At 43.7% G+C, this 27,310-nt stretch overlaps 1 protein-coding gene across 1 annotated transcript in view; it reads left to right on the top strand.

Annotated features, from left to right (window-relative positions):
• Gm40447 (predicted gene, 40447) overlaps positions 1-27,310 on the top strand; it is a 73,850-nt gene that overhangs the window by 26,089 nt on the left and 20,451 nt on the right. Inside the window, exon 3 of the mRNA XM_011244246.1 lies at positions 21,629-21,735. The gene's annotated coding sequence lies outside the window, so the exon portion shown is untranslated. The remainder of the gene's footprint in view (positions 1-21,628; positions 21,736-27,310) is intronic.

The raw sequence follows: 27,310 nt of genomic DNA, 5'->3' as shown, positions 1-27,310 counted from the left end.
GTGTCCATATTGTAGATGTGTGTACATGAATAACTTGCTGGAAGCCAGGTGTATCAGATCCCCCGCTAGAACTAGGCTAGTGTCGTGAGGCATCTGACATACAAACTAGGGATCAAACTTGGGTTCTCTCAAATGGCTGAGCTGTCTCTCCAGCCATTAGCTAGTATTTAAATGAAAATTTCAAATAGTCTTGATAATTGGTAATAAATAACCAATTACCTATTTTGAATTTCACTGCCCAAGACATAGAAAACAAAAATCAATTTATACATTACTAAATTTAAAAAAAAAAAAAGCACTGGCTTTTGGTTTCTAACATTCATTTTTCTGTTTTTCTTTCTATCGTTTTTTGTCTGGTTCTTGTTTTGTGTCTGCCTTTGTTGTATCTTCTGCTGAGCCATCTCTCCAGCCTCTGTCTTCTGCTTTGAATTACTGCTTTTACACGTGTGTCTTCCCTCCCTGCCTGCCTCTCTTCCTCCCTCCCTCCCCCTTCCTCTCTTCCTCTCTCCCTCCTTCCCTCCCTCCCTTCCTCCCCCTTCCTCCCTCTTTCCTTTCCTCCCTCCCTATCTCCCACCCTCCCTTCTTTTGTTCCTCCTTTTCTTTGTTTCTTTCTTTTTAGGTAGGGCTGAGGCAGTTGGTAGAGACCATCACCTGTCCCCACAAGCTTCTTGACCTCAAAGAACAGAGTGAGCAGCCAGTGAAGAGTACAGAGGAGAAGGACTTAGTTGTCAATTGAGGATTTTCAGCTTTAAAGAGGATAAAACGGTCTGCCAATCAGGATTACATGGAGCAGGTAGCAGCCACTGAGCACCATTGCAGTTCGAAGAATTCTCAGACCCCTTGTGTGTACCAAAAAATAGTGTAGTCTCTTAGGGAGCAAGTCTGTGGGTTACCCACTGGAGTTGCAGGTCAGTCAGGCAAAAAGTAGCTTCAAGAATAAATTTCGGGAAAAAAAAAAAAAAAAAAGCCGGGCGTGGTGGTGCACACCTTTAATCCCAGCACTCGGGAGGCAGAGGCAGGCAGATTTCTGAGTTCGAGGCCAGCCTGGTCTACAGAGTGAGTTCCAGGACAGCCAAAGCTACACAGAGAAACCCTGCTTCAAAAAAAATAAATAAATAAATAATAAATTGCAGGCTGGAGAGATGGCTCAGCATGTAAGAGCACTAGCTGCTCATCCAGAGGTCCTGAGTTCAATTCCCAGCAACCACATGGTGACCCAAGACCATCTGTAATGGGGTCTGGTGCCCTCTTCTGGTGTGTCTCAAGAAACAACGGTGGTATACTCATATGCATAAAATAAACAAATAAGTCTTAAAAAAGAAAAGAATAAATTCCTCTCCGCAGCCAACTTCTCAGAAGCTAAGGCAGGAATGGGGTTCCTCCATTTCACCCCACTCCTGCCTGCAGTGGCTGCTTGGGTCCTGGAAGCTCCCGGTCCAGAGCAGGCACATAAAGTCTCTGGTGCGTCTGTCCCCAGTCAAATCTAGAAGGCAGCTATCGCCAGGCCCTGGGGTCTTCAGGCTTCTTCTGTGTACCAGACCAGGAGCCTCTAGGGCAGGATCTTGTGGGTGGCCCATCTTCTTCCCTTGGTTTTCATTTTCTGGATCTTTGAGACAGGATCTCTATATACAGCCCAAGCAGGCCTCCAACTCCTAATTTTAATTAAAAAAACTTTTTTTTTCTGGACAAATTCTCACTAGGTAGCCTTGGCTGGCCTGGAACTCACAGGGATCCACCTGTCTCTGCCACCCAAGTGCTGGAATTGAAGATTTTCAGTGATTAGTATATTTTTCTATTGAATGTCCATTTTCTACCTCATTTTTTTGCTCTTAACTATTATTTCTTTACTTCTGCCCATTTGAACTTAGCTACTGGTCTTTAAAATGGGATGTCGTATGGATGAAAAGGCTCAGTAGGTAAAGATGTTCAGGGACAAGCCTGAGTCTCTGAGTTTAATCCCTGGGAACCACAGGTAGGAAGAGAGACTTGTGATGGTGATCCTGTTGTCCTTTGACCTCCATAAATGCTTTAAGGTGTGCATGTGTGCATTCTCTCTCTCTCTCTCTCTCTCTCTCTCTCACACACACACACACACACACATACACAATAAATACATGTAATATTTTTTAATTTTAAACATTTATTTTGCTGAGCAGTGGTAGCACATACATTTAATCCCAGCACTCAGGAGGAAGAGACAGGTGAATTCCTATGAATTTGAGGCGTGGTCTATAGTCCAGGGCAGCCAAGCAAATAAATAAAATCAACACATAAATGGAAATGTATTGTGTGTGTGTGTGTGTGTGTGTGTGTGTGTGTGTGTGTGTGTGTGCCTAAGTGTACGTTCTTGCACCTTTTGTGTGCGCTAGCCTGGGGAGTCAGGAAAGGTATCAGACCCCCTGGAATTGGAGTCACAGACAGTGGTTGGCTATCATGTGGGTGCTGGGAATCAAACCTACTCTTCTGCAAGAACAACAAATGTTCTTAACTTCTGAGCTTCCCCTCCAGCGTGGGGGTGAGGGGTGGGAGATAGGGGGTGTGGTTGTTTTGTGACCTGTCATTTAGTACTTTGTCTAATTTCTGAGTTCTTTTTTCTTCCTCCATTCTCCCACATTTTCAACACCCTAAGACTAGATAGGAGATGAAAAACAGAATACTGGTTAGGGGTATTGAGTTCTTTGGGGCAAGTTTTATCTTTACCGTCAGGATATCTACTTTCTTCTTCTCCTCCTCCTCTTCCTCCCCTTCCTCCTCCCTCCTCCTCTTCTTCCTCCTCCTCATTCTTCACACAAGACTACTTAACAAACAGCAACCAACAGCAGACCAACAACAACAAACACACCTCTTGGGGCCTTAGCATCTGTCTGTCTGTCTATCTATCCATCCATCCATCTATCTATCTATTTATTTTTAGGATTTATTTGTTTTACACACACACACACACACACACTGTTGCTGTCTTCAGATCCCAGTACAGATGGTTTTTAGCCACCATGTGGTTGCTGGGAATTGAACTCAGGACCTCTGGAAGAGCAGTCAGTGCTCTTAACTGCTGAGCCAATTCTCCAGCCTGGCTTATATACACTCTGAAAAGTCCCCAGAATTCCAAGCGTCACACCATCACAGAACCTCTCTGCAGCTGGCAAAATCCCACCCCTGTTGGAGCACAAGTGGACAATCTGCGGCAGCCTCACATTAAACAAAAACATAGTCACAGAATAGTTCTGTGTTTTTTCAAAGAAACCAAAATCCTGTTTGAAAGCGGTTTGTAAACCAAGCACACGCAGTGGCGCACACCTTTAATCCCGCACTCGGGAGACAGAGGCAGGTGGGTCTCTATGAATTGGTGCTATCCTGTCTCAAAAGGACAAAAATGTAGGCTATTGATGCGGAATCTTAAAAAAAAAACAAAAACAAAACAAACAAACAAACAAACAAAAAACAAGAACAAACCAAGCAAACAAACAAAATTTCAATCTGGGTGGTGGTGGCACACACCTGAGATCTCTGTGAGTTCTTGAGGCCAGCCTGGTCTACAGAAAGGTGTCCAGCCGGGGAAACCCGAGACACTCTGTCTCAGAAACAAACAAACAAACAACAACAAAAATCCCTTTCGATTTTAATGTTGCATTTTAGTCCCTCAGAACTATTTTATATTTTGACATAGTTTATTCAGGATAGTTTAAACATTTCATGGTATTTTCTTTCCCTATATAAGATTCAGTAGGCTTTTTCCCCCCTCAATTTCTAGACAGATGGAGATTTTTTAAAAACATCTTTTTTCTTCAAAGTGTTGATGAGCCCCATGACGCAAGTCAGTGCACACCCACACACCGGGAGCTTCTGTTTCCCTTTCTCTCGTGTGAGGGCCTGTTGTTCGCCTGTCTGCTTGGGTTACCATTGGCAGGCTGATGTCAGCTGGGCAATCCTGTGGGGCACTTGCACCTTACCTGAGAAGCACTGAATCTGCCAGAATCCCACTGTGCTCAAGTCTGTTAGGTTTCAACCTAACTTCAGGAAGAAGGGAAAAAAAATATAACAGCTCAGAATATTCTAGGACTCCTACCCCTACCCCCATTTTGTTAGTATAGCAAAAGGAAATTAAGTTCTTGTCTTTGCAGTTATTTAAATAAAGAATTTTTTATCTAATTATTTTAACATTGAACTTTACTGTACTTGACGTTTTGATCAACTGCATCACAACTCGGGTCAACAAATAAAGGAAAGAAGATGAGGCATTTTCTAACCACCTTCAGCAACAGAAGGCTGGCCCTGGGCTGTAAACCAAACAGGCCGCAGAGTCAAACTGTCAGGTGTGTGTGCATGGTGGTGAGAGGGGTGGGAGACGCCGCACACTGCTTCCTGCCCTTACATACAGCAAGCAGTGTTAGGAATTCCTTTAAGCCTTCAGCAACTCAGGTAAAGCTGGATCCTTGGATTCACCACAGAAAGGAGTTTCAGGAAAAGCCAGTCTGGAACATGGGAAGTTTATTAAAGGTTGGAGAGATGGCTTGGTGGGTAATGAACTCGCTGCATAACATGAAGCCTGAGCCTGGATCCCCTGTAAAGCCAGAGACAGTAGGATATGTTTGTAATCCCGGAGCTCCTACAGTAAGGTGGGAGGCAGGCAGGAGATTCCTGGAAGCTCTTGGGCCAGCTAGCTTGGAATGCCCAGCAATGGACAAGAAACCTTGTCCCAAACAAGGTAAAAGATTAAGACTGACACCTGAGGTTGTCATCTGACCACCACACTTACCTCATAGGATTATGGCACCAGCATACACACATGAACATACACACAGAGAACATGCACACAGAGGGGCGGGAGGAAGAGAGAAGAGATTTAAAGACATTAATAACTTACATTTCTGCTGAAGCCTGAAGTTGCTCAACTCCACAAAGGAACGCCTAAACTCACTTAACTCTGTTTTCTTTAGCCATAGATAGGGCTTAGGTGCATTCTGGACTTATCTTCAAAGGATTGCTAAGGAGTTTAAATGAGATCCCAGGCTAGCTCCTGAGGGCAACCAGACAGGCTAACAAAGTCATAAGGCAAAAAAACTGTAGATGTGGAGACAGGAAAATAGGGTATCCTCACTGCAAACTAAGTCAGTAGCTCTGCTGTGAGCGCCTGGGAGAAGGGTGTCATGCTACCCAGAATCATACCTTCTAACTGGCTTGTTGTTCTTGAACATGCTTTCTTGAAGTGCTTCTACATAAAAGAAATTGTGTTAAAAAAGAAAAAAGAAAAAGAAAGAAAGAAAAAGAAAGGAAAAAAGAAATTGTTTTTACCTGCAACCTTCACAGCAAAGGTTAGTTGGGCTGGTAACCTTGATTCTCAAGTGGGAGGCTTCACCCAGACTCTAGAGTTTGGGGGTCTCCCTACCCTCTTCGTGTCCTTTCTTTCCCTGCCATTTTGCCTCACCTCAAAACGATTCACCAAAAAGGAACTTCTTTATGAGACCGAGTCCTAGAATCAAGTAATTAAAAAGAAGAAGAGGAGGAAGAAGAGGAGAAAATAAAGGCCTAACGTTAAAGTCATCATGCTTTAGTAGACAGACCAGCCGCCTTGCCAGTCACTTAGGTCTATGAGCCTCTATTTTATGGTCTCTGTATTTTAAAAAGAGATTGAAAACCACTAAAAGAATCTGGGCTTATTTATACTTTAGGCAGAACTGGAGAGCTAAGCCCTCATACTCTTAGTCTTTCTGAAAGAAACAAAAGGAACCAGAGGCCCAAGGACTAGATTCAGCTGGGGACGGTGGGCATGATGACTTGGCTGTCTGAATCTCATCCTGGGGGCAGAGTTCATCCCATTCTCAGCTCTGGTATGGGATTCCTAGGACAATTCTAATTCTTTAGGGTCCATTGCTTGTCCCTGTTTCAGCCGTTCTTTAATAGACTTTGGATTTTTCTTTATCATCTGGACACACAAAACTGTGCAACAAAATCTTACCCCGTCCCTTTTGAATACTTGCCTACTGATAAGAACCCCTGATGAGGTTTCTTTCCCTTTTTTGAGACAAGGTCTCACCATGCAGCCTTGGTTAGCTTTGAACTCATAAATCTTTCTACTTCCTCCTGGGGTAATGAAACTGGGGCAAACACCACCATGTCCCATCCCGCTGATGAGTGCTTCCTGTCAGGAGGGAGAGAAAGATGGAGAAAGGGAGGGAGGACAGGAGTCCCTGTCCATGGGCTAAATAATGTTACTTTCTTAATGCCCCTGTCTCTGCCACCTGAGTGCTGAGTGCTCCATTGTGTCTGGGTCTTAGTAGTATTCCCTCCCTCTCCCATCCCTCCTTCCCTCCCTCCTCCCCTATTTCTCCTCCTCCTTCTCATCTTTCAATTTCCTTTTTCCCCTCATCTTTCTCCTCCCCCTTCCTTCTCTTTCCTATTTTTGATTGTTGGTGTTTTTTGTTTGGTTTGGTTTGGTTTGGTTTTTCCCCAAACAGTATCTCACATGGTTCAGCCAGGCCTCAAACTCTAAATCTTTCTACTTCCTCCTGGGGTAATGAAACTGGGGCAAACACCACCATGTCCCATCCCGCTGATGAGTGCTTCCTGTCAGGAGGGAGAGAAAGATGGAGAAAGGGAGGGAGGACAGGAGTCCCTGTCCATGGGCTAAATAATGTTACTTTCTTAATGCAAGTGTAGCATATTCGTTTTTAAAGTGCAACAGTGACATCTAGTGGAGAAGATAGTTGAGTATGCTACCAAACAACATCAAAATTTTCTATTTGTCAATTAGGGAAAAAAATGTGACCCTTAATAAATTTGTTTTTCTTAAATACAAGAGTACTGGCTGGTTTTGTGTCAACTTGACACAGCTGGAGTTATCACAGAGAAAGGAGCTTCAGTTGAGGAAATGCCTCCACGAGATCCAGCTATAAGGCATTTTCTCATCTAGTGATCAAGGGGGGAAAGGCCCCTTGTGGGTGGGACCATCTCTGGGCTGGTAGTCTTGGGTTCTATAAGAGAGCAGGCTGAGCAAGCCAGGGGAAGCAAGCCAGTAAGTAACATCCCTCCATGGCCCCTGCATCAGCTCCTGCTTCCTGCCCTGTGTGAGTTCCAGTCCTGACTTCCTTCAGTGATGAACAGCAATGTAGACGTGTACGCTGGATAAATCTTTTCCTCCCCAACTGCTTCTTGGTCATGATGTTTGTGCAGGAATAGAAACCCTGATTAAGACAAACTGGTATAATAAGTGGCGTATTCCTGTGACAACCTGACCATGTTTTGGGGAGGACTGTGGAAGGACTTTGGAACTTTAAGCTAAAAGATCCATTTGGTTTTAAGAGCTCTGTGGGATGTTGTGTAGGAGCTTGGAAGATAATGTTGAGAACAGTGCAGAAGATCGAGGCCTGACTTGTGAAATTTCAAAGGGAAGATTAAAGACTCTTTTCAGGGCCATTGGTATTTTGATTGTGAAGATTCTGTGGTTCTGGTTAGCTGGGGCTGAAAAATCAGCTGTGATTAACAAAATACTAGAACTACTAAAGTGAAAAGTTTGCATTACTGGGACTATTGATGCTGGTTAGCTGGAGCTAAGAAATTAGCGGTGATTAAGAAGAGACCAGCATCATTGAGGTGAAATCTTCTGGGAAGTGTTTTCTGAGAGCACAGAGGCTGTGTTCCAGAGATGGCCAAGGTTGTACCTTGTGCTGTGGCTGGACTTGGTAATGTGTAAGTGTCACCCAGGTGGTACTGGTTTTGAAGGCCTGAAGGGTGTCATGCAGAGCAGCTGAGGCTCGGCACTGTGAGAGGCCATGGAAGGCCATTGGTGAAGGTGCAGCCTCAATTGCAACTGATGGCCCAGGACTGAAGGGGTCATGTAAAGGAGTTGAGACTTGGCACCATGAAGAGAGCCTATGAGAGGCTATTGTTGAAGCCAAGTTACAGTGGAAGACGCAGTGTTTTGGAGATTCCAGTACCATGAGATGACCACCAAGAACAGCAGCAACAGTGGAGTACAGGCATCTGGACCCTAAAAGACAAGCTGTGTGCTACAAAGGACAGGACTGGAGAAGTGACCCAAGCCCTTGGAGGAGCCCAAAAGATCATGAATTGAATCCCAGACATTGGACAGTTGGAGTTTAATTTTTGCTTTTGATTGTGACTGTGCCCTGATATTTTTCCCTCTTGAAGGAAGAAAGTATTTTAGTGGAGCCCACAGTTAAGAGACTTTGAATTTTAAAAGAGATTGGATATTTTAAGGAGATTGAAAATTTAAGAATATGTAAAGACTGTAGGACTTTTAAAGTTATTTAGATCTTGGGGCTGAATAAGTAACTAAGGGTTGAGGCTAACTAGTGATGTGTTTGTGTGTCAAGTTGACAAGGGGTCAATTGTACTGGCTGGTTTTCTGTCAACTTGACACAGGCTGGAGTTATCACAGAGAAAGCTTCAGTTGAGGAAATGCCTCCATGAGATCCAGCTGTAAGGCATTTTCCCAACTAGTGATCAAGGGTGGAGGACCCATTGTGGGTGGGACCATCTCTGGGCTGGTAGTCTTGGGTTCTATAAGAGAGCAGGCTGAGCAAGCCAGGGGAGGCAAGCCAGTAAAGAACATACCTCCATGGCCTCTGCATCAGCTCCTGCTTCCTGCCCTGTGTGAGTTCCATTCCTGACTTCCTTCAGTGATGAACAACAATGTGGAAATGTAAGCTGAATAAACCCTTTCCTCACCAACTGCTTCTCAGTCATGATGTTTGTGCAGGAGTAGAAACCCTGACTAAGACAACAAGCCAATGCTACAGAAGGAAAAGTATCTAAACTTACACTAGAAATGCTCCCAGCTACTGTATATGCCACAGATCTTGGGCTGTAGGTGGAGTTGTTCAGCCAGCTGCAAGGTGAAACCTGGCACCCACTTAGACAAGTGATAAAACTTGTTCTCTGTGTGGTGCATTTGGGGTGATTTATTATTATTTTTCATTGTGGAGGCAGGTCTTACACCATAGCTATATCTGATCTGGCACTTACTATATAGCCTTGAATTCATGGCACTTGTCCCTCAACCTCCAGAACTCTGGGATTACAGGTGTTTGCCATCAATATTGAGAAAGGGTTTTAATAGCGATCATTCACACAATGGATGGACTGTAATCAGACTTCCGAAACACTCTTAGCATAATACTAAAATAATATCTACTAGAGCACTGGGTTGAGTTCACAATGTGAGGAGATCACAGCAGAGTCCTAGGTAAATAGAAGCCAGAGGGAGAAGAGTCCAGTGCACTAATGTAGATCAAACAAATAAGCAAACCCACTGGAGTGAATGCTAAATGGTTCTTTGTTTTCTTTCAAGCTTAGTCTTGCTCAGAAGTCCATAGAAGAACGGCTGGTTCCAATATCTGAAAAAACCTGAATAGCTAAAGAAGACTCCTGTCCAGAAATGCTGGGGCTGGAACGCTCCCCCCCCCCAGAAGGGGGGGGGCTCATGCACCCTGGGCAAGCACATCACCAAAGGAGCCACACTCCAGCCCTGGTTTGTCATTCTTCAGACAGGGTCTCATGTAGCACCCGCTGTTCTCTTCCTCCTGATCTTCCTCCTGCTGAGTGCTGAGAGTACAGGAAGGCATTTCCTGTTAGAGAGGACGGACACAGAGAGAAACAGAGACAGACAGACAGACAGACAGACAGACAGAGATAGAAAAAGAGAAAAAGAGAAACAGAGACAGAAGATCCCAAGGCTAGAGAGCATTACTTTGGGCTGGAGAGATGGCTCAGCGGTTAAGAGCATTGACTGCTCTTCTAGAGTTCCTAAGTTCAATTCCCAGCAGCCACATGTCAGCTCACAACCATCTGTAATGGGATCTGGTGCCCTCTTCTCTTTTTTTCTAGTGTAACACTGAATAACACCTAGCATAGGTGTCCAGTCTGCAGCCCATTCATTAGCCATATACATCGCAGAATAACTATGAATTTGGCCCGACACATTTGTTAATGACAACACCATATTGCTATGTAGAAAGTTGAATGCCCCAACTGCAAAACATTGGTCACCCCAGATTGTACAGAGGGTGCTTCACTGAAACGTATGTTTTAAGAATTGTCCCTCAAGGCTAGAGAGATAGCTCAGCAGTTAAAAGCTCCTGTTGCTCCCATAAAGGACCCAGGTTGAATTCCAAGCACCTGTGTGGTAGCTCACAGCAATCCATAACTCCAGTTCCAGGAGATCAGAGACATTCTTCTGACTTCTGTGTGCCCCAGGCACACACACAGCACACATACATACATACATGCATACATACATACATACATACAAGTAGGCACAGCATTTGCACCCATAAAAACATAAATACAAATAAATAATTTTAAAAATAATTTTAAATATCCCTTAATAAATATTTTTTCCTACATATAACAGGGTCCCAGACCTTAGCATGCCCCCAGTTATCACTCCGGACTCCATGATGCAAGTGCCATTTAGGCTATAAAACTCGGCATGTAGAAGGTACCACCTACCATAGTTGTGGGAACGTTTCTAAATGTACTAACCTTGCTTTTTGGCTTCTGTAGCCCCAGTTCAGGCTAACTGTTATTGTTGCCGGAAGCACGTCAGCCCAGGACATGGGTTTTTGCTGTTGTTGGTGGTAGTGGGGTTTTTTTGTTTGTTTAATTTTTATTTTTGTTTGTTTGACTGCTTGCTTGCTTGCTTGCTTGCTTGCTTGCTTGCTTGCTTGCTTGCAAGCTGATGCTGAGAAAGGCTCAGCGTGACAATAGGATGCTGAATGTTCAGTGTAGTTGTTGGCCAAGTCATACACTTTCTATTGTCTTAAGCCCATGTCCAAGCAGTTGTCTCCGGTGAATACCCTACAACACTGGTAACTCCATGTGCGCTGCAGACTTGGAGTTCTAGGGTCTGTCCATCGCTTGTGGGTTAAGCTGGCATCCACTGAACTCATGTGGTCCAGGGACAATATCCTGCTCCCGTCTGCCTTTCTCTCCCTACTACATTTCTGGTTAAAATGTGAGTGGGTTGTTGTTGTGTTTTGCATAAGGGAATCTTTTGTTTGGTTGGTTCCATTACATAGTTACACTATCACTCAGGCTAGGTGGGAACTCACTAAGCAGACCACTCTTAGTTATCCTTCCTTCTCAGCCTTCCACCTTCATAAAGTATTTTGACAGGAATGGTATAGGCAGTGTATGGGGCTAATCGAACTCTTAAATGAGATAATAGTGAAATAATATTAGTAGGGCCGAGTCTGGAGTGGGAGAAGAGGATTAAAGTAGGATTCCTAGATAAAGCTGATGAGTGAGGAAGATTTCAACAACTCGGCCAGAGAAAAGAAAATAGATGAAGAAACATAGAGGTCGTTGAGTAACTTCCGAATTGCACTTAGTCTTGCCTAGAAGTTCTCAGAAATTGCACTAGCCTTCTGTGGTAGGGCTGATTCTAATATCTAAAGAAACCTGGTGCCTGAAGGAGGCCCCCGTTTGCTCAGTGTCTGTGGTGAGCGAGGTTGTTAAGATTTTATATACACTAATTCACACCATGTTTTCTGTGGAAGTTCTGTGTATTTGTTTGTTTGGGTTTCTTATGTTTTGTCATTTTGTGTAAGACAAAGTCTCAGTATCTACGCTTATCTCAAACTTGACGATTCTCTGGGCTCCATGTGCTAAGACTACAGGTTTATGTCATCATATTGAGCTGTATGCAAATTTCTGATGTATAGACTGTCCATTTTTCCTTTCTTTCTCTATCTCTATCTCTATCTCTTTCTCTCTCTTTCTCTCTCTCTCTCCCTCCCTCCCTCCCTCCCTTCCTTCCTTCCTTCCTTCCTTCCTTTCTTTCTTTTTTGCCTGCCTCTGCTTTCCAAGTGCAGGGGTTAAAGCTCTGTGCTATCACCACCCAGCTCAGTGCACATTTTCTTATTTACTTCCCTTTTTGAGATAAGGAAAGTCTCTCACTGAAGCACAGTATCATGGTTTGAAGATGAAGCAAACCTATAGACACATGTAAGCACATGCATACATTACACATATATACATGCACAAAAACTATATAACCACCTCACTAGATACAAAAGAAGATATTTGATAAAATTCAATACTTTTACCAAGCAGAGTCACACCTATAACCCCAGAATTTGGGAATCAGAGTCAGAAGGATTGATACAAGTTTACAGGCAGTCTGGTTTCCATAGTGAGTTTCAGGACAGCAGGGGATAGATAGAACCTGTCTCAAAGGAAGTATCACACTTCTCTCTCTCTCCCTTCCCCCCTCTCTCTCCACATGGCCATGGCCAGCCTCTCTCCCTCTTTCTACCTTCTCTCTTTCTCTCTACCTTTCTACAATAAAGCTCTAAAACCATTTTTTAAAAAGTATCACTTGCAGGGAAGTGGTGGAGCACAACATTTAATCCCAGCACTTGGGAGGCAGAGGCAGGCAGATTTCTGAGTTCGAGGCCAGCCTGGTCTACAGAGTGAGTTCCAGGACAGCCAAGACTACATGGAGAAACCCTGTCACTGCAAGCCACTGTGTATACATGAGTGGTTTGGAGGGCTATAATTCCGGCATGAGGCAAAACTCCATCACTAACCTACATCTTTAGTCATATAAAACATCCCTTTATGAAGAAAACTCTGAACAAACTAGATAGATAGAAGGAGTGGAACAATAATGATTTTATATAACTACTGCAAAGCTAACAAAATTTACAACAGAGAAACACTGGATAATCTGTGTAGGCTTAGATTTTTCAAAACCTACTTTAATAAGGGTTTTCAAACTCTTTGACTCCCGGTCCCTCCTTCTAGGCCACCTTCCAAAGGTAAGGAAAAAAGATGGTAAATAGGACAAGGGGGTGTGGACCTGTTTAGAAGTAGTTCTTTGGGGGGAAATTCCAGTCTTTGTTGTCAGGATACCAGCTGAAGTGGAAATTTCTGGTTTCTTTGGAAAGTCAGTTATGTCAAATGATGTTTTGCTGGGGTGCACAGGTGAAAGAATGCTTTGCTAAAGCAGACACATCAAAGTCCATGAAGTTTAGAAGGAATATAAATACAACCCAACAGACAATGGATGATGCTGGATGGTGTCGGTACACCTTGCCACGCTAACTGGTCATCATTTGTTGTGACTTCATAGAGAGATGTACCAAAAAACTTTTGGTGGTGTTCTGGTGGCTTCTTGCCGCTTCCTTGGACTTGGGTTGATTGGCAGAGTGAAGTGAAAGTTTCCAGATATATCATCCGATCCAGACTCATGTGGAGTTTTGCTAAAACTGTCATGCCTTGTTCTTGAGCCCCCAAAGACCACCTAGGAGCCATGTCCAATGCAATCGCATTAGGGTCTCTATTCAGTCTCAAGTGTGGGCTACTCTGTCTCTGATACAGCAGAACGGGAGGGTGAAGCCTGAGCTCTCAGTGGGACAAGGTTTTATAGGAAATGACAAGCAAGTAAAGGGGTTTCTAGCCTGGCTGATTGGGGGTAGGGGTGCTGTTAAGGAATTTTGTTGCCCTTTAAAATAATTGGCTCATGCAGGAAGCCAACCCATAAACTTAACTTCTGCTTTCCTCCTGATTGGTGGTTGTTAGGAAGTGAAATGCCAGGGGCAGCCCTGTAACCTGGAGGTACAGGTTTCTTGGCGAGTAACCTAGAAACTGGTGCTAGAGAGTTCAACCTTAGGTCAGATTCTCTAAGATGGAGTCTGCACCCAAGATCTGGTCTCTCAAGACGGACTCATGTGGTGTTTTGCTGAGGCAAAACCCATGGGAAGGCATGTGATGTTTGGAGGGAGTATAAATAGGACTCAATGGACAGTGAAGGGGCTTGCATAGCCAGCTTTGCAACACTTCATTGGTTTCTAGTTCGTCTTCACTGATCTGCACTTTGCTGAGAGAGGCATAGCAGAGAACTTCTCCTAGCATCCCTGCTGACTCATGCCAATTCAGCAGAGACCTGGCTGTTTCTACTGGATCATGACACTGCTGCTGATTTGTGTTTGCTATTCTGACACTACTGAACTGGACTGCTGGTATCCTGACAATTGGAGATTGAAATCTCCCTAAGGAACTACTTCTAAACAGCACAGCAGAGCCTCTCAGCTTCTTCTGAACTGATGTGTTGATGATGATGATTCATATGAACCAAATTGCTTATATCCTGACAACACAGATTGGATATGCTCCAAAGAAGTATTTCTAAACAGGTCCGAATCCTAATAACTTTTCTTTTCCACTACTTCTGATGGGTGGTGGGCTAGAAGGGAGGTTAAAGCATTTAAGAGCCTATATTAAAAGTAGGATTTGCCGGGCGGTGGTGGCACACCTGTGATCCCAGCACTTGGGAGGCAGAGGCAGGCAGATTTCTGAGTTCGAGGCCAGCCTGGTCTACAGAGTGAGTTCCAGGACAGCCAGGGCTACACAGAGAAACCCTGTCTTGAACCCCCACCCCAAAAAAACAAAAAAACAAAAAAAAGTAGGGTTTGAAAAATTAAAGCCTACAACCAGCTGTCCAGTTCAATGGTGTCAGGATACCAAACATGAATCAGGATTGACAGCATGATCCAGCAGAAACAGCCAGGCCTTGGATGAATTGGCACGAGTCAGTGGGAGAAACCAAAACCAATTGGGACACCAGGAGAAGTTCTCTGCCTGTCTCTTTTAATGAAGTGAAGATCAGTGAAGACTCAAGACCGGTGAAGCTTTGCAAGGCTAGCTATGCAAGTGCCCCATCACTGTCCCCTGAGTCCTATTTATACTCTCTCCAAACATCATGTGTCCTCCCATAGCTCTTGCCTCAGCAAAACACCCTGTGAGTCTGCATCACATGACAAAACCAGAAACTTCCACTTCCACTCTGTCTCTAGGATCTGGAGCAAGAAAAGGATGAAGAGAATGGATACGGTGCTGGTGGTTTGTTTTATTGTCAACTTGGCACACTGAAGTGATGTGCAAAGAAGGAATCTCAGTTGAAATTGGCCTGTGGGCACATTGGGGAGGAATCGTTTTGATGGGTGATTAATGTGGGAAAGCTCAGCAAGCACACTGTGAGCAGCACCAATCCCTAAGCGGATGAGTCTGGGCTGAGAGATGAGAGATGGGGAAGGATGCTGAGCAATGGTGTCCTCCGCATGACAAAGCCGTTGTACCCATGAGTGCGCAGCAGCTATGGTTACCAGTATAAGCTTTGTATAAGATCAGGCTGATTAAAAATTCCAACATAACCTGGGGAAGGGCTCCAGGGGTCCCACCCCTAGCTGAGGCTGTTGACTGCTGCTAGGGGAGGTGGGGAGGTGTGAAGATTCATTTTGGTTCTTCTTGCCCCATTGAATAATTCCACATCCATTCCCATATGGGCAGCACTAATTGGATTTGGTGGTTTAAAAACAAACAAACAAACAAACAAGTAACCAAATAAGTAAATAAATGAATGGAGATGTTGTCTTAGTTAGGGTTATCATTGTTGTACCACTCCCTGGGCCAAGCATATTCAAACCACCACATTCCACTCCCTGGCCCTGATAGGCTCAAACAAATACATGAGCCTATGCAGGCCATACCTAGCCATAGCATAACGCAAAAATATATTTCATCCAACTTCAAAAGTCCCATAGTCTATAACAGTCTCAACAATATTTTAAAAGTCCAAAGTCCAAAGATTCTTTCAAGATTCATGCAATCTCCTAACTGTAATCCCCTATGTGATCAAAATAAAAAAAGCAGATCACATATCTCTAACATCACAGGGCATATTTTACTATTCCAAAACATCACAGTGAGGAAATACTGGGCTAAAGCAAGACCAAAAGCCAGCTGGTCGAACTTCAAACTCAGCATGTCCATGTTTATGTCAAAGGACTCTTCAGATCTACAACTCCTTTCATCTTTGTTGACGGCAACAAACTTCCCTTTCTTAGGTTGGTTCTACTCTCTGTTAGCAGCTTTCCTCAGCAGGTATCCCATGGCTCTGACATCTCGAACATCTTGGGGTCTCCAAGGCAACTTCAGCTTTTTGTTCCAGTGTCTGGAATCCACACGGGATCTTCTGGACTCCTCCAAAGAGTTTGGGTTATTTTCTCCAGCTCTGCTCTCTGTAGCATTCTAGGCTCTGGTTGACTCCACTCTACTGCTTCTGCTGTTCATGATGGTTATCCTATGGTATTGGCATCTCTAATATGCTGGGGTCTGCTGCAACTAGGCTTCACCAATCACCTCTCATAGGCTCTCTTTATGGTGCCAAGCCTCAACTTCTTTGCAATACCCCTTCAGTCCTGGGCCATCAACTGCAACTGAGGCTGTACCTTCACCAATGGACTTTCCTAACCTCTCATAGTGCCAAGCCTCAGCTGCTCTCCATGACCCCTTCATGCCTTCAAAACCAGTACCACCTGGGTACTTACACATTACCAATTCCAGCTGCAGCACAAGGTACAATCTTGTCTATCTTTGGAACACAGCTTCACTGTGCTCTCAGAAAATACTTCCCAGAAGATTTCACCTCAGTGATGCTGGTCCCTTCTTAATCACCACTAATTTCTTAGCTCCAGATAACCAGCATCAATTGTCCTAGTAATCTCTACTATTCTTTACTCTAAAGCCAGAGCCACTTGGCTGAAGTTGCTGAGTTCTGCTGCTTGCTGGAGCTCAAATATGGCTCCCTTGTTCTATTACATTATCATCAGCTTTCTGTTTTCCAACTCCTTCACTGCCTAAGCTTGGCTATCCTGGAACTTGCTCTGCAGATTGAACTTAAACTCTGATATCTCCATACCTCTGACTCCTGGGTTCAGGGATCAAAAGCATGTTACAACCACTCATGGACATAAGTTTTTCTTTACCTGGAAGTCTTTCTGTACTAGGCTTTTCTTAAACTCAGAGATCTCCTTGCCTGTCTCCTTGAATTAAAGATGTGTATCACTATGACCATAAACTTTTCATGGTCATTTTTCCTCAAGATTCATATCAAAAGGGTGTATCATCTCACATCAAGATCCTAATCAAAAGCCAGTATCTTCCAGCCTCAAGATCTGGATCACAGGTATGCCCTCCATTTCTGGATTATGTTCATTTCAAACTAAAAGTTCAATGGACTTTTATTAGGCTCTTAAAGGCCCACTTAAAACATTCCACTGCTTTCCAAACCCAAAGTCAACCACATTCTTCCAAACAAAAGCATGGTCAGGCCTATCATAGCAATACCCCACTCCTGGTATCAATTTCTGTTTTAGGGTTTCCATTGCTGTGAAGAGACACCATGACCAAGGCAAATCTTATAAAGAACAACATTTAATTGAGGATGGCTTACAGGTTCAGAGGTTCAATCCATTATCATCATGGCAGGAAGTGTGGCAGTGTCCAGGCAGACAGAGTAATGGAGAAGGAGCTGAGGATCCTACGTCTTGATCTGAAAGTGGTCAGGAGAAAGATCTCAAGGAGGATCTTCCATGCAGCTAGGAGATGGATCTCAAAGCCCAACCCCACAGTGACACACCTCCTCCAACAGGGCCACACCAATTCCAAGGAGGCTATATTTCCTGGCCACTCTCTGGGCCAAGCGTATTCAAACCATCACATTACTTGTTGTTGCTGTTGTTTTGAGAGACAATGTTCAATGTAACACAGGCTTCCCTAGAGTTTTCTAGGTAGCCCAGGCTAGCCTTTAACTCCTAATTCTCCTGTCTCAGCCTCAAAAGTGTTGGAATTGCAGGCTTCTCAGGATTATAAAGATGACTCCACTTCCTTTTTAGATTTTTAAAAAAGGTTTATTTATTTTTATTTTATGTGTGTTGGCTTTTGTCTGCATGTGTGTCTATGTGAGGGTGACAGATCCCCTAGAATTGGAGTTACAACAGTTGTGAGCTGCCTGTTGTGGCTTGAGTTCTAGCCAATTTTAATTCCAAATGTAATAAAGTTGACAACCAAAAATAGCCATCACATTATGACTTTTGAGTAAGGCCAGTGTTATGGTTTGAATAATAATGGCTCCCAGAGGCTCCCCCATAGGTCGCCATATTTGAGTGTTTAAATTATCAGGGAGTGGCATTACTTAGAAAGATTAGGAGATGTGGCCTTGTTGGGGTGGGTGTGGCCTTGTTGAAGGAAGTGTGTCATTGGGGGTGGGCTTTGAGGTTTCAGAAGCCCAAGCCAGGTCCCGGGACTTTCTTTTCCTGCTGCCTGTGTATCTGAAGGTAGAGCTTTCAGCTACTTCTCCAGGACCATGTCTGCCTGTGAGCCACCACGCTACCCACTATAACAATGGACTAAACCTCTGAAACTGTAGGCAAGCCGCAATTAAATGCTTTGTTTTATAAGAGTATGCTGGATAGTTCTATATCACCTTGATACTGGCTAAAGTCAATGAGAGGAGGAAGCCTCAGTTAAGAAAACAGCTTCCTATGATCAGGTGGTAGGCAAGCTTGTGAGGCATTTTCTTAATTAAGGATGGATGGAGGGGTGGAGCCCCAGCCCAGTGTGGGTGGTGCCATCCCTGGGCTAATGGTCCTGGGTATAAGAAAGGAGGCTGAGCAAGCCATGGAGCAATGCAATAAGCAGCACCCCTCCATGGCCTCTGCATCAGCTCCTGCCTCCAGGTTCCTGCCCCATGTGAGTTCCTGCCCTTACTGTTTTTGATGATGATCTTGAAGGGTTCCAGCAGGCCTGAGCGTGGCAAACATGGTGCCCATGGGCTCTGGCTTTTACCTCTTTCAGCCACCAAAGTCTATTCCCTTATCTGTCCACTGATTTATTCCTGAGACTGATCACCAAGGTCCACTATCAAAACCCCAAGGTTTGGCATTCAGAATTCCTTATTTTGACTTACCTAATTAACACATCCAATCAGAACTGTCCCACACTTCCTAGCCCATTCCAACACACACCTCCCCTTTTTTCCCTCTTAAAATTGACACCTGCAAAAAAAGAAAAATTGTGTCTGTCTGATTCAGATTCAGACACCATGTCTCTTAGCCTTGCTTAATGAAGCAACCGCTTTGCATTTGGTTTGTGCTTGGAAATTGGTGTTTGGGTCTGGTCTGTGCCTAATCTGGGGTCCAAAGGGGAATACCCTGCGGTACTTGGGTCCCTTCAGAACTGGTTTATGGAACTGTGAGTGAAATAAACACTTTCTTCCCTGTAATGTGACTTTCACAGACTGGCCAGAGGTTTAAATAAAGACACAGAGACTCATATATCTTAAAGCTTAAGCCTTTAGCTCACACTCCCTCCCAGCTACGCCAAAGCCGACTAATTCTGGCTTACGTCCTGCCAGGTGGCCAGGTCTACCTCTGTGCTTGCTCTGAGTCACTCATCCATCTCTGCACCTGGTGCATGGACCTCCTGCTTCTGATATCTTCTCCCAGAGACTCTCTCTATATACGGAAGTTCACCTTCCATTTCCTGCTCAGCTATTGGCTGTCAGATTTTTATTAAATCCAGCCAGCAAGTAAGGAAGAATGAATGTTTACAAACTATGAGGCTGGTAATGGGCCACAGGAATAACAATACCGAGTTCTGGCGAGCACTCAGCTCTCTACCTGGTTTGGCAATCAACAACTGAATATACAGAGATGACTTTCACACAATGTGCGAAAGGGGACCCCAACATCTCTCCAACTTGCTTTTTGTCCCGGTGCTTTATCACAGCAACAGAAATCTAACTAATCCAAGTTGCCTCAGTCATAATATCTCTTCATAGTATTAGAACATGGCCCAAGATACCCAGCATGTACAGCAATGGAAGTCAACACGCATCTATGTGGTAAGAAAGAAAGAAAGAAAGAAAGAAAGAAAGAAAGAAAGAGAGGAAAGAAGAGAATAGAAAAAGAAAAAGAAAAAAGAAAAAGAAAGAAAGAAAAAGAAAAAAGAGGAGGAGGGAGTCGTTTCAGATAAAAATTGACAAGGCCCACAGCAACTTTCTTAGGCTTTGACCATTATCCAAAATAAAAGTGGTAATTCTTAAGGTATCTCATGGTCCTGGCTTTTCAGATGGCTGCCCCGACTTTTTGTTTATTTTAACATGGACTCTGGTACTAGAACCCAGGTCTTTCTGCTTGAAAAGCAAGCACTTGACTGAGTCACGTCTCCAGCCCCCTCACTACCTTCTTAATCTGCTTGAATTCTTAGATTGTTTTCTGTGTATAACTAACTCTTGTTTCTAATACTGGGCAATTCTCCTGCCTCAGACTCCCTAGTTCTTGGGATTATAGAGTGAGTTGTCAGGCCCTGCTAAATATTTCATCTCATTAAATTAATTGATCCTCAAGTCTGATGAATAAGCTGGCTGAATCACTTATTCAAAGAAAGGCTATCTTGTACCCCTACCTCCAAGGTGCATCCGTTCTGTCAGTATTTGAAATAATTTTACTATCCACCATTTACTATGTCTGCCTCTATTAATTTCATTTAAAATCATCCTTCATGGGGCTGGGAAGGTGGATCAATGGTTAAGGGCTCTTTTTGCTCTTGCAGAGGACCCAGGTTTGATTCCCAGCATCCATTGGTGACACGTGATCACCTGCAACTCCAGTTCCAAGGGACTTGCACCTGAAGTAAATGTCTTTCTTTTCTTTTAAGTATACTATTAATTAAAATTTAATATATTTATATGATCTTGGAATGTTGATAAGAGTTTTTGTTGTTCTTTTTTTGTAAGCAATTTTTAAATTTTTATTATTTTTATTACCCTATTTGTGCACCAAATACATGCAGTGCCTGTGGAGTCCAGGAGAGGGCACCAGATCCTCTTGGAACTGGGGTTACAGACGATTGTTAGATGCCACGTGGTGGTGGTGGTGGTGGTGGTGGTGGTGGGGTGCTGGGATTTGAACTTGAGACATCTGCAAGAACAATAAGCACTTTGAACTACTGAGCCATCTTTCCAACCTAATGCTGTTGTTAAAGGTGACCAGAGTTCAGATCCTAGCACCTATATCTAGTGGCTCACAGCTGCTTGTAATGCCTGCTCCAGTGGATTCCTTGTCCTCTTCTGACCTCCTTGGGTACCTGCATGTATTTGTATATACCCGTCTAGAAACATGGACCTGGTGTTGTGCCCCATGCCTTAAAACATTTAACAGCTTCCTTATTAGTATGATAAAATGGTTGATTCATTTGGAAGGTCTAACAGTTATACATATATACAAGTAACAAATGTGATGGGCTGCAGAGATGGCTCAGCAGTTAAGAGCACTGACTGCTCTTCCAAAGGTCCTGAGTTCAAATCCCAGCAACCACATGGTGGCTCACATAATGGGATCTAATGCCCTCTTCTGGTGTGTCTGAAGACAGCAACAGTATACTCATACACATAAAGTAAATAAATAAAAAATTTTACAAATGTGTATGAGCCGGGCGTGGTGGCGCACGCCTGTGATCCCAGCATTTGAAGGCAGAGGCAGGCAGATTTCTGAGTTCGAGGCCAGCCTAGTCTACAAAGTGAGTTCCAGGACAGCCAGAGCTATACAAAGAAGCCCTGCCTCAAAAAAAAGAAAAGAAAAGAAAAGAAAAGAAAAGAAAAGAAAAGAAAAGAAAAGAAAAGAAAAGAAGAGAAGAGAAAAGAAAAGAAAACCAGAAAAACAAAACAAAACAAAAATGTGTATGAAGCAAAACAACAACAACAAAACAGACTTGAAAGAAGCTTAATCCTACAATAATCACTAATGTGTTTTGTTTTTCACAGTCTTGCATGTGGCAGAGAGACACCAACTACTTAAGAATGTTGCCCATCACGTCTCTGACTTTTGGCTAAGATCAAGTATAAAATTCTGCCTTCGAGGAAATAATAAGGTACTTTATTCTGAGGTAAATGAGTGACATCTGCCCTGAAACAGACTCAAGTTTTCGTGGATAACATGTCCCATCATTAAAGAGGTTCTACACACTTTTATAGCCAAAGTCCTAAGCCGAAATCCTTGATAAACACCTTCCTGGGAACTTAGATAACAAAGCTCTGCTGAGGGAGAGGCACTACCTCATCCAGCCCTTATCTCAGATCATTCAGAGACCTGATTAGCAATGCAAGCAAGAGATGTTTGCCTACTATGGAGACGGGGTGTTAGGTGACATCCAGAGCTTGAAAGCAAGCAGATATGCCTCACCTGTGATCCCAGACTTTAGGAGGCCAGGTTGGAAGATCAGGATTTCAAGGTTATCTTCAGTGACCCTAGGCTACTGTAGCCCCTCTTAAAAACCAAAACAAACAAAAAATTGTTTTCTCAGTAAAAAACAACTTTGCTTCACACTGGCTCTTCCTAAAATTCTTTTCTTCTGGTGTTCGAATCTCAGCTTCCCTGTGAAATACTCACCAGGAGGCTGCAGCTCTGCCCTGGGCTCGCTCTCCTGCTGCCGGGGGACAAATGAGGGATGTTGTCTGTCTGTCTATCTGTCTGTCTGTTTGCATTAATACACAATTTTACTATTTTTTAATTGTAAAAGCACACTTGCATGCTAATAAGATACATGTGCTTATAGCACAGTATCCAAAGACATTAACGTTTTCAGGTGGTTTTTGTTTGTTTCTTTTTTGAGACATAGTCTCACCATATGGCCCTGACTGGCTTAGAACTTAGTTATGTAGACTAAGTTGACCTTGAATTCATAGAGTGCCTCCTGCTTCTGCTTCCGGGTGCTGGGATTAAAGACAAGATCCATTCATCACACAGAGCAGTTATGTTAACTTGATACTTAAATGAGAGATGACAATGGTAGAAGCCATTATAATTAAACTACTACATTTCTATAACAGAATGTGTGTGTGTGTGTGTGTGTGTGTGTGTGTGTGTGTGTGTGTACTGCAATCCATAACAGACAGTAGTCTTGAATTTGAGCTAAGGATCTCAGACTGTGTTCGGTTGTGTTGTATGGTTGTGTACTGGCTGGTTTTGTGTCAACTTGACACAGCTGGAGATATCACAGAGAAAGGAGCTTCAGTTGGGAAAGTGCCTCCATGAGATCCAGCTGTAAGGCATTTTCTCATTTGGTGATCAAGGAGGGAGGTCCCCTTGTGGGTGGGACCATCCTTGGGCTAGGACAGATGTGATGGCTCATGCAGTGTGAAGTCTAAACGTTTTGTGTTTAGAAGCCAGGCTGCAGAGAAGCCACACAATACAACATAGTGGGGATTTGTGGTGGGGGCTTGCTGAAAACACCTTAGATTCATTACACGTTCTACTTGGAGTTACTTTTAGTCATCATGCTTTCAGAAATCTTTTATTCTTGCTTGATCTTTTTTTTTTGTCATTGTTTTGATTTGCTTTGTTTAAGACAGGGTCTCTGTGTATCCCTGGCTGTCCTGTAGACCAGGCTGGCCTCGAACTCACAGAGATCCACCTGTCTCTGCTTCCCAAGTGCTGAGATTCAAGGCGAGCATTACCACTGCCCAGCATCTTGCCCAGTCCTTACAGAGCCCCCATGGGAACCCCACTTTCTGCCTCTGCTTCCTGAATGTTGGGATCAAAGGCGTGCACCACCATGCTGGCTCAGTGAAGGAACCTTTCATTCCTTTGTGGAAATCTTGGCTTAAATTTCTTCTTAGACTGAACCAACCATTGAGATGGCTCGGCTGGTTAAGATGCCCAATGGCCTGAGTTTTTCATTTGAACCCACGTGGTGGAGAAGTGAGAGAATCAATTTCTACAAGTTGTCCTCTGACTTCCACAAGTGTACACACATGTATCCATGTGAACACACACAGACACACACATACACACAGAGTAAAAAAAAAATGTGTCTCTAGGGGATTTTTCTCCTTTTAAAATTAAGTTTACTTTTAATTAAGATATAGTTATATTATCTCCCCAGTCACTTTTATTCATATTCCCCCTGGCACTCTCTGAAATTCATGGACTCTTTTTCTTTAATTATTATTGTTATACACACACATACATACACATAAAAATAAATATGTAAAAAAAACCCACTGAGTCCATTTCATATTATCTGAATATATGTATGTTTCTAGGGTTAACCACTTGATATTAGCTAATCAGTTAGGGGCCTCATCCCTGAGAAAGATGGACTCTCCCTCTCTCAGCAGTAAATTGCCTGTACCTCTTCACTTAGGAGTGGTTTTACACACACACACACACACACACACACACTCTGTTCATGCTGAAATGTCAACTGGTGTTATCATTCAGGTTTTGTTTAGGCATCCGTATTGTTGAGATTTCCTGGGTGCAGTAGTTCCCCTGAAGACACAGCCAAGAAGCTGATTTCCTAGTCCCCTCTGGCTTTTACAATCTTTCTACCCTCTCTTCCTCTATGTTCTATGAGCTTCAGGGTTTGGGGTTGTGTTATAGTTATATTCATTGGGGCTGGGCATCACATGATCCATGGTTCTCTGCATTCTGTGAACTCGTGCCTTTCTGCAATGGTCTCATCTGCTGTAAAAAGCAGCTTTCCTTGATGACTGTTGAAAGCTGCACCTTTCTGTGGGTATAAGGATAGATACTTACAGCTAGGAGCTACACTGGCTTAAGGAAGTAACAGTGATAGGTTCTCCTGTACCATTCATGACTTCAGTAACCATGAGTTGTTGACTACAAAATAATTTTTTTTATTTTTCTAGGTTTTATCACTGATATTTAGCTATTGTGAATTTTTTCTTTCTTTTTTAATGAAATATTTGTAAACTTTTATTTATTCTTTGAAATTTTTAGACATGCAAACAACATATGATCACATCCATCACTCAGCACCCCAGCTCCTCTAGAATTCCTATCACATCTGTGGTGGTTTGAATATGCTTGGCCCACTATTAGGAGGTATAGCCTTGTTGGAGTGGGTGTGGCCTTGTTGGAGGAAGTGTGTCACTGTGGAGGTGGTAGAAGAGAAAGGACTCTTGCAAACTGCCCTCTGATACATATATGTGCTGCGCCACATATGTCCCTCTCATCCACAATTGCAGACAACACAAACAATAATAAAAACTATGGCCTAAAGAAGGCTAAATATACATTCAATTACAGAAATCGAAGGAGGTGGTAGGCGCGAGTGTTTGTAGGTCTTCCTCACCAACACCATGCTTCCAGTTAGTATATGACACGTAGTCCTCAATGAAGCAATATGAAGAAGTAGGCATATTTAAAAAAATAAAACCCAGAGATTTCTTTATTTTTATTTGTTATGTATTTGTGGAGAGCCGTGCCGCGAGCAATCACCATTATAAGATGGCGCTGGCCTCCGCTGTGCCTAACTAGTAAACAAGCCTTGTACGCAGGTGCGAGAGTGAACTCACTCCACTAGTCACTCCCATTCTCGGGGTGTAATAGTGGGGTGATGGGCGAGCAACGAATCAGGAGCTGTCACGCCATATCAGGTGCTGAAACGTCACGCTGTGGGCTATAAAAGCGGCGCCATTTTCCCAGTTCGGGGTCTTCCTGAAGAAGTAAGCAATAAAGCTTTTGCCGCAGAAGATTCCAGTTTGTTGTGTCTTTCTTGCCGGTCGAGTGGGACGCAATATGTATTTGCGGGTGCTTGCACATATGTATGTGCTCCGTGTACATGTCTACCCATGGAGGTCAGAGAAAGGTGTTTGATCCCCTGGAACTGGAGTTGCAGGCACTGTGTAGCAACCATGGTGTGGGTGCTGAGAACTGAACCCAGTTCCTCTGCCAGAGCAGCCGGCGCTTGAAACCTCTGAGCATCTCTCCAGGCTCCAAGAGCTAAGAAGTTTGAAACAGGAGTCGTGATGATGGGGCTCTCATGACTTAGAATAATGGTGTTATTAATGTTCGTGGTGCTGGGGACCAACCCAGGGACATGAGCAAGCTAGCAAGCCAGTATCACTGAACTGATACTGTCCCACTGTCCCAGATTAGTATGCTTGGAAAAGAGACCCAGGGGAGGGCAAGTGTCCCTTCCAGCACATGAGGACACAGATGACATTTTCAGTTAAGCAAAGACTCATGAAGACACTGAATTTCTTGATACTTTGATCTTAAACTTCCTGCTCTGCAAAACTATGAGAAATCAACTTCAATTTGTAAGTTATTTAGGCTAAAGTATTTTTAAGTCGCTTCATCTCATTTATTTTACTCATGTATTTACACATGGCATACTTGTGGGAAGTCTCAGGACACCTTGGCAGGGGTTGATTCTCTCTTTCTACCATCTCGATCTGTTACTCACTGAGCCACGATGTCACCAGCCTCCGTGGGACAGTGTGTTCTTAATCTGCATGATGCCTGGGTTTGAGCCCTAACACTGAGAAGTAAAATGCATATATGCATTGTGCTGATTAGAATGTGTGCAGGGGCTGGAGAGCTGGCTCATGGGTAAGAGTACTTACTGCTCTGGCAGAGGCCCCCATCCTGGGGCTCCAGTGCGGCCTTCTGACCTCTGAGGAATCCTGCATGCAGGTGGTGCTCAACAATTCACACAGACACAGACAAAGCCATAATTATTTTCACCTGTTTATCAGAGACCAGCCAAGTTTAACATCAAGTGCAATTACAGGAGCAACATTGGGTGACTTCCTGGCGCTTCTCCGGGATGACGTCAGGGTAGCGCTCTCACAGAAGAAACAGAACACTCACAAACCAATCTGTACTTTGGAGGTTGAGAAGCCGAGGGACTTAAAACCATCAAAACAGCACAGCTGTGCAGCAGTTAGAGGCCTCCGCAGGGAAGGGTGCCTGCTGCCACGCCTGATGACCTGAGTTCCAGCCCCAGGACCCACACAGAGGAAGGAGAAAAGAGTCACTCACTCACACACACACACACACACACACACACACACACACACACACACACACAAAGTGTATTAAAAACTTTGGAGGGAAAAATCTGTGAAAACCTTTGAGGTGTTTATTCTGTAGAAAAGACATCTGAAGTTCTGGGGGGGGGGGGAGGAAAGGGAGCTGCGTGATATATGAGTGTCAAGGGTGCAAAATTTGAGCCGAATGAACAATACCAAAGCAGCAAGGCAGATTCCTGCATAAGTTGAGTTTTAGGACTGAACAAGGAAGTGTTCTCTGAAAGAACAATAAGTGCTGTTAGCCGCCGCCGAGTCATCTCTCTAGTCCCACTGAGATGTTTTATTTTGTTTGGCTGGTTTTATACACACACACACACACACACACACACACACACACACACACACACACGGCAGGTTTATTGGGAAGGTTTTTCCTCTGGAAAAGCAGAAAATGCTCTTAACTGCTGACCCTTCTTTCTAGACTCCTGAGTTAACTCTTTTCAAAATGTTTTTCTTTTTCTTTTTGTGAATTAACTCTTAAGGGAGGAGACTATGATATTCAATGGTCTAACTCAAATTCACAGATCCAGATGTGAGTCACCATACCTGGTTACTCCATTGTTTTGACCAGGAGGAAACGGCTTTAGACTTTCGCGTAATGGG

This window comes from Mus musculus, chromosome 12 (assembly GCF_000001635.26).
Source record: "Mus musculus strain C57BL/6J chromosome 12, GRCm38.p6 C57BL/6J".
Lineage (NCBI taxonomy): Eukaryota > Metazoa > Chordata > Mammalia > Rodentia > Muridae > Mus > Mus musculus.
The sequence above is the reverse complement of the archived record's forward strand: the minus strand, read 5'-3'. Positions and strand labels throughout refer to the sequence as shown.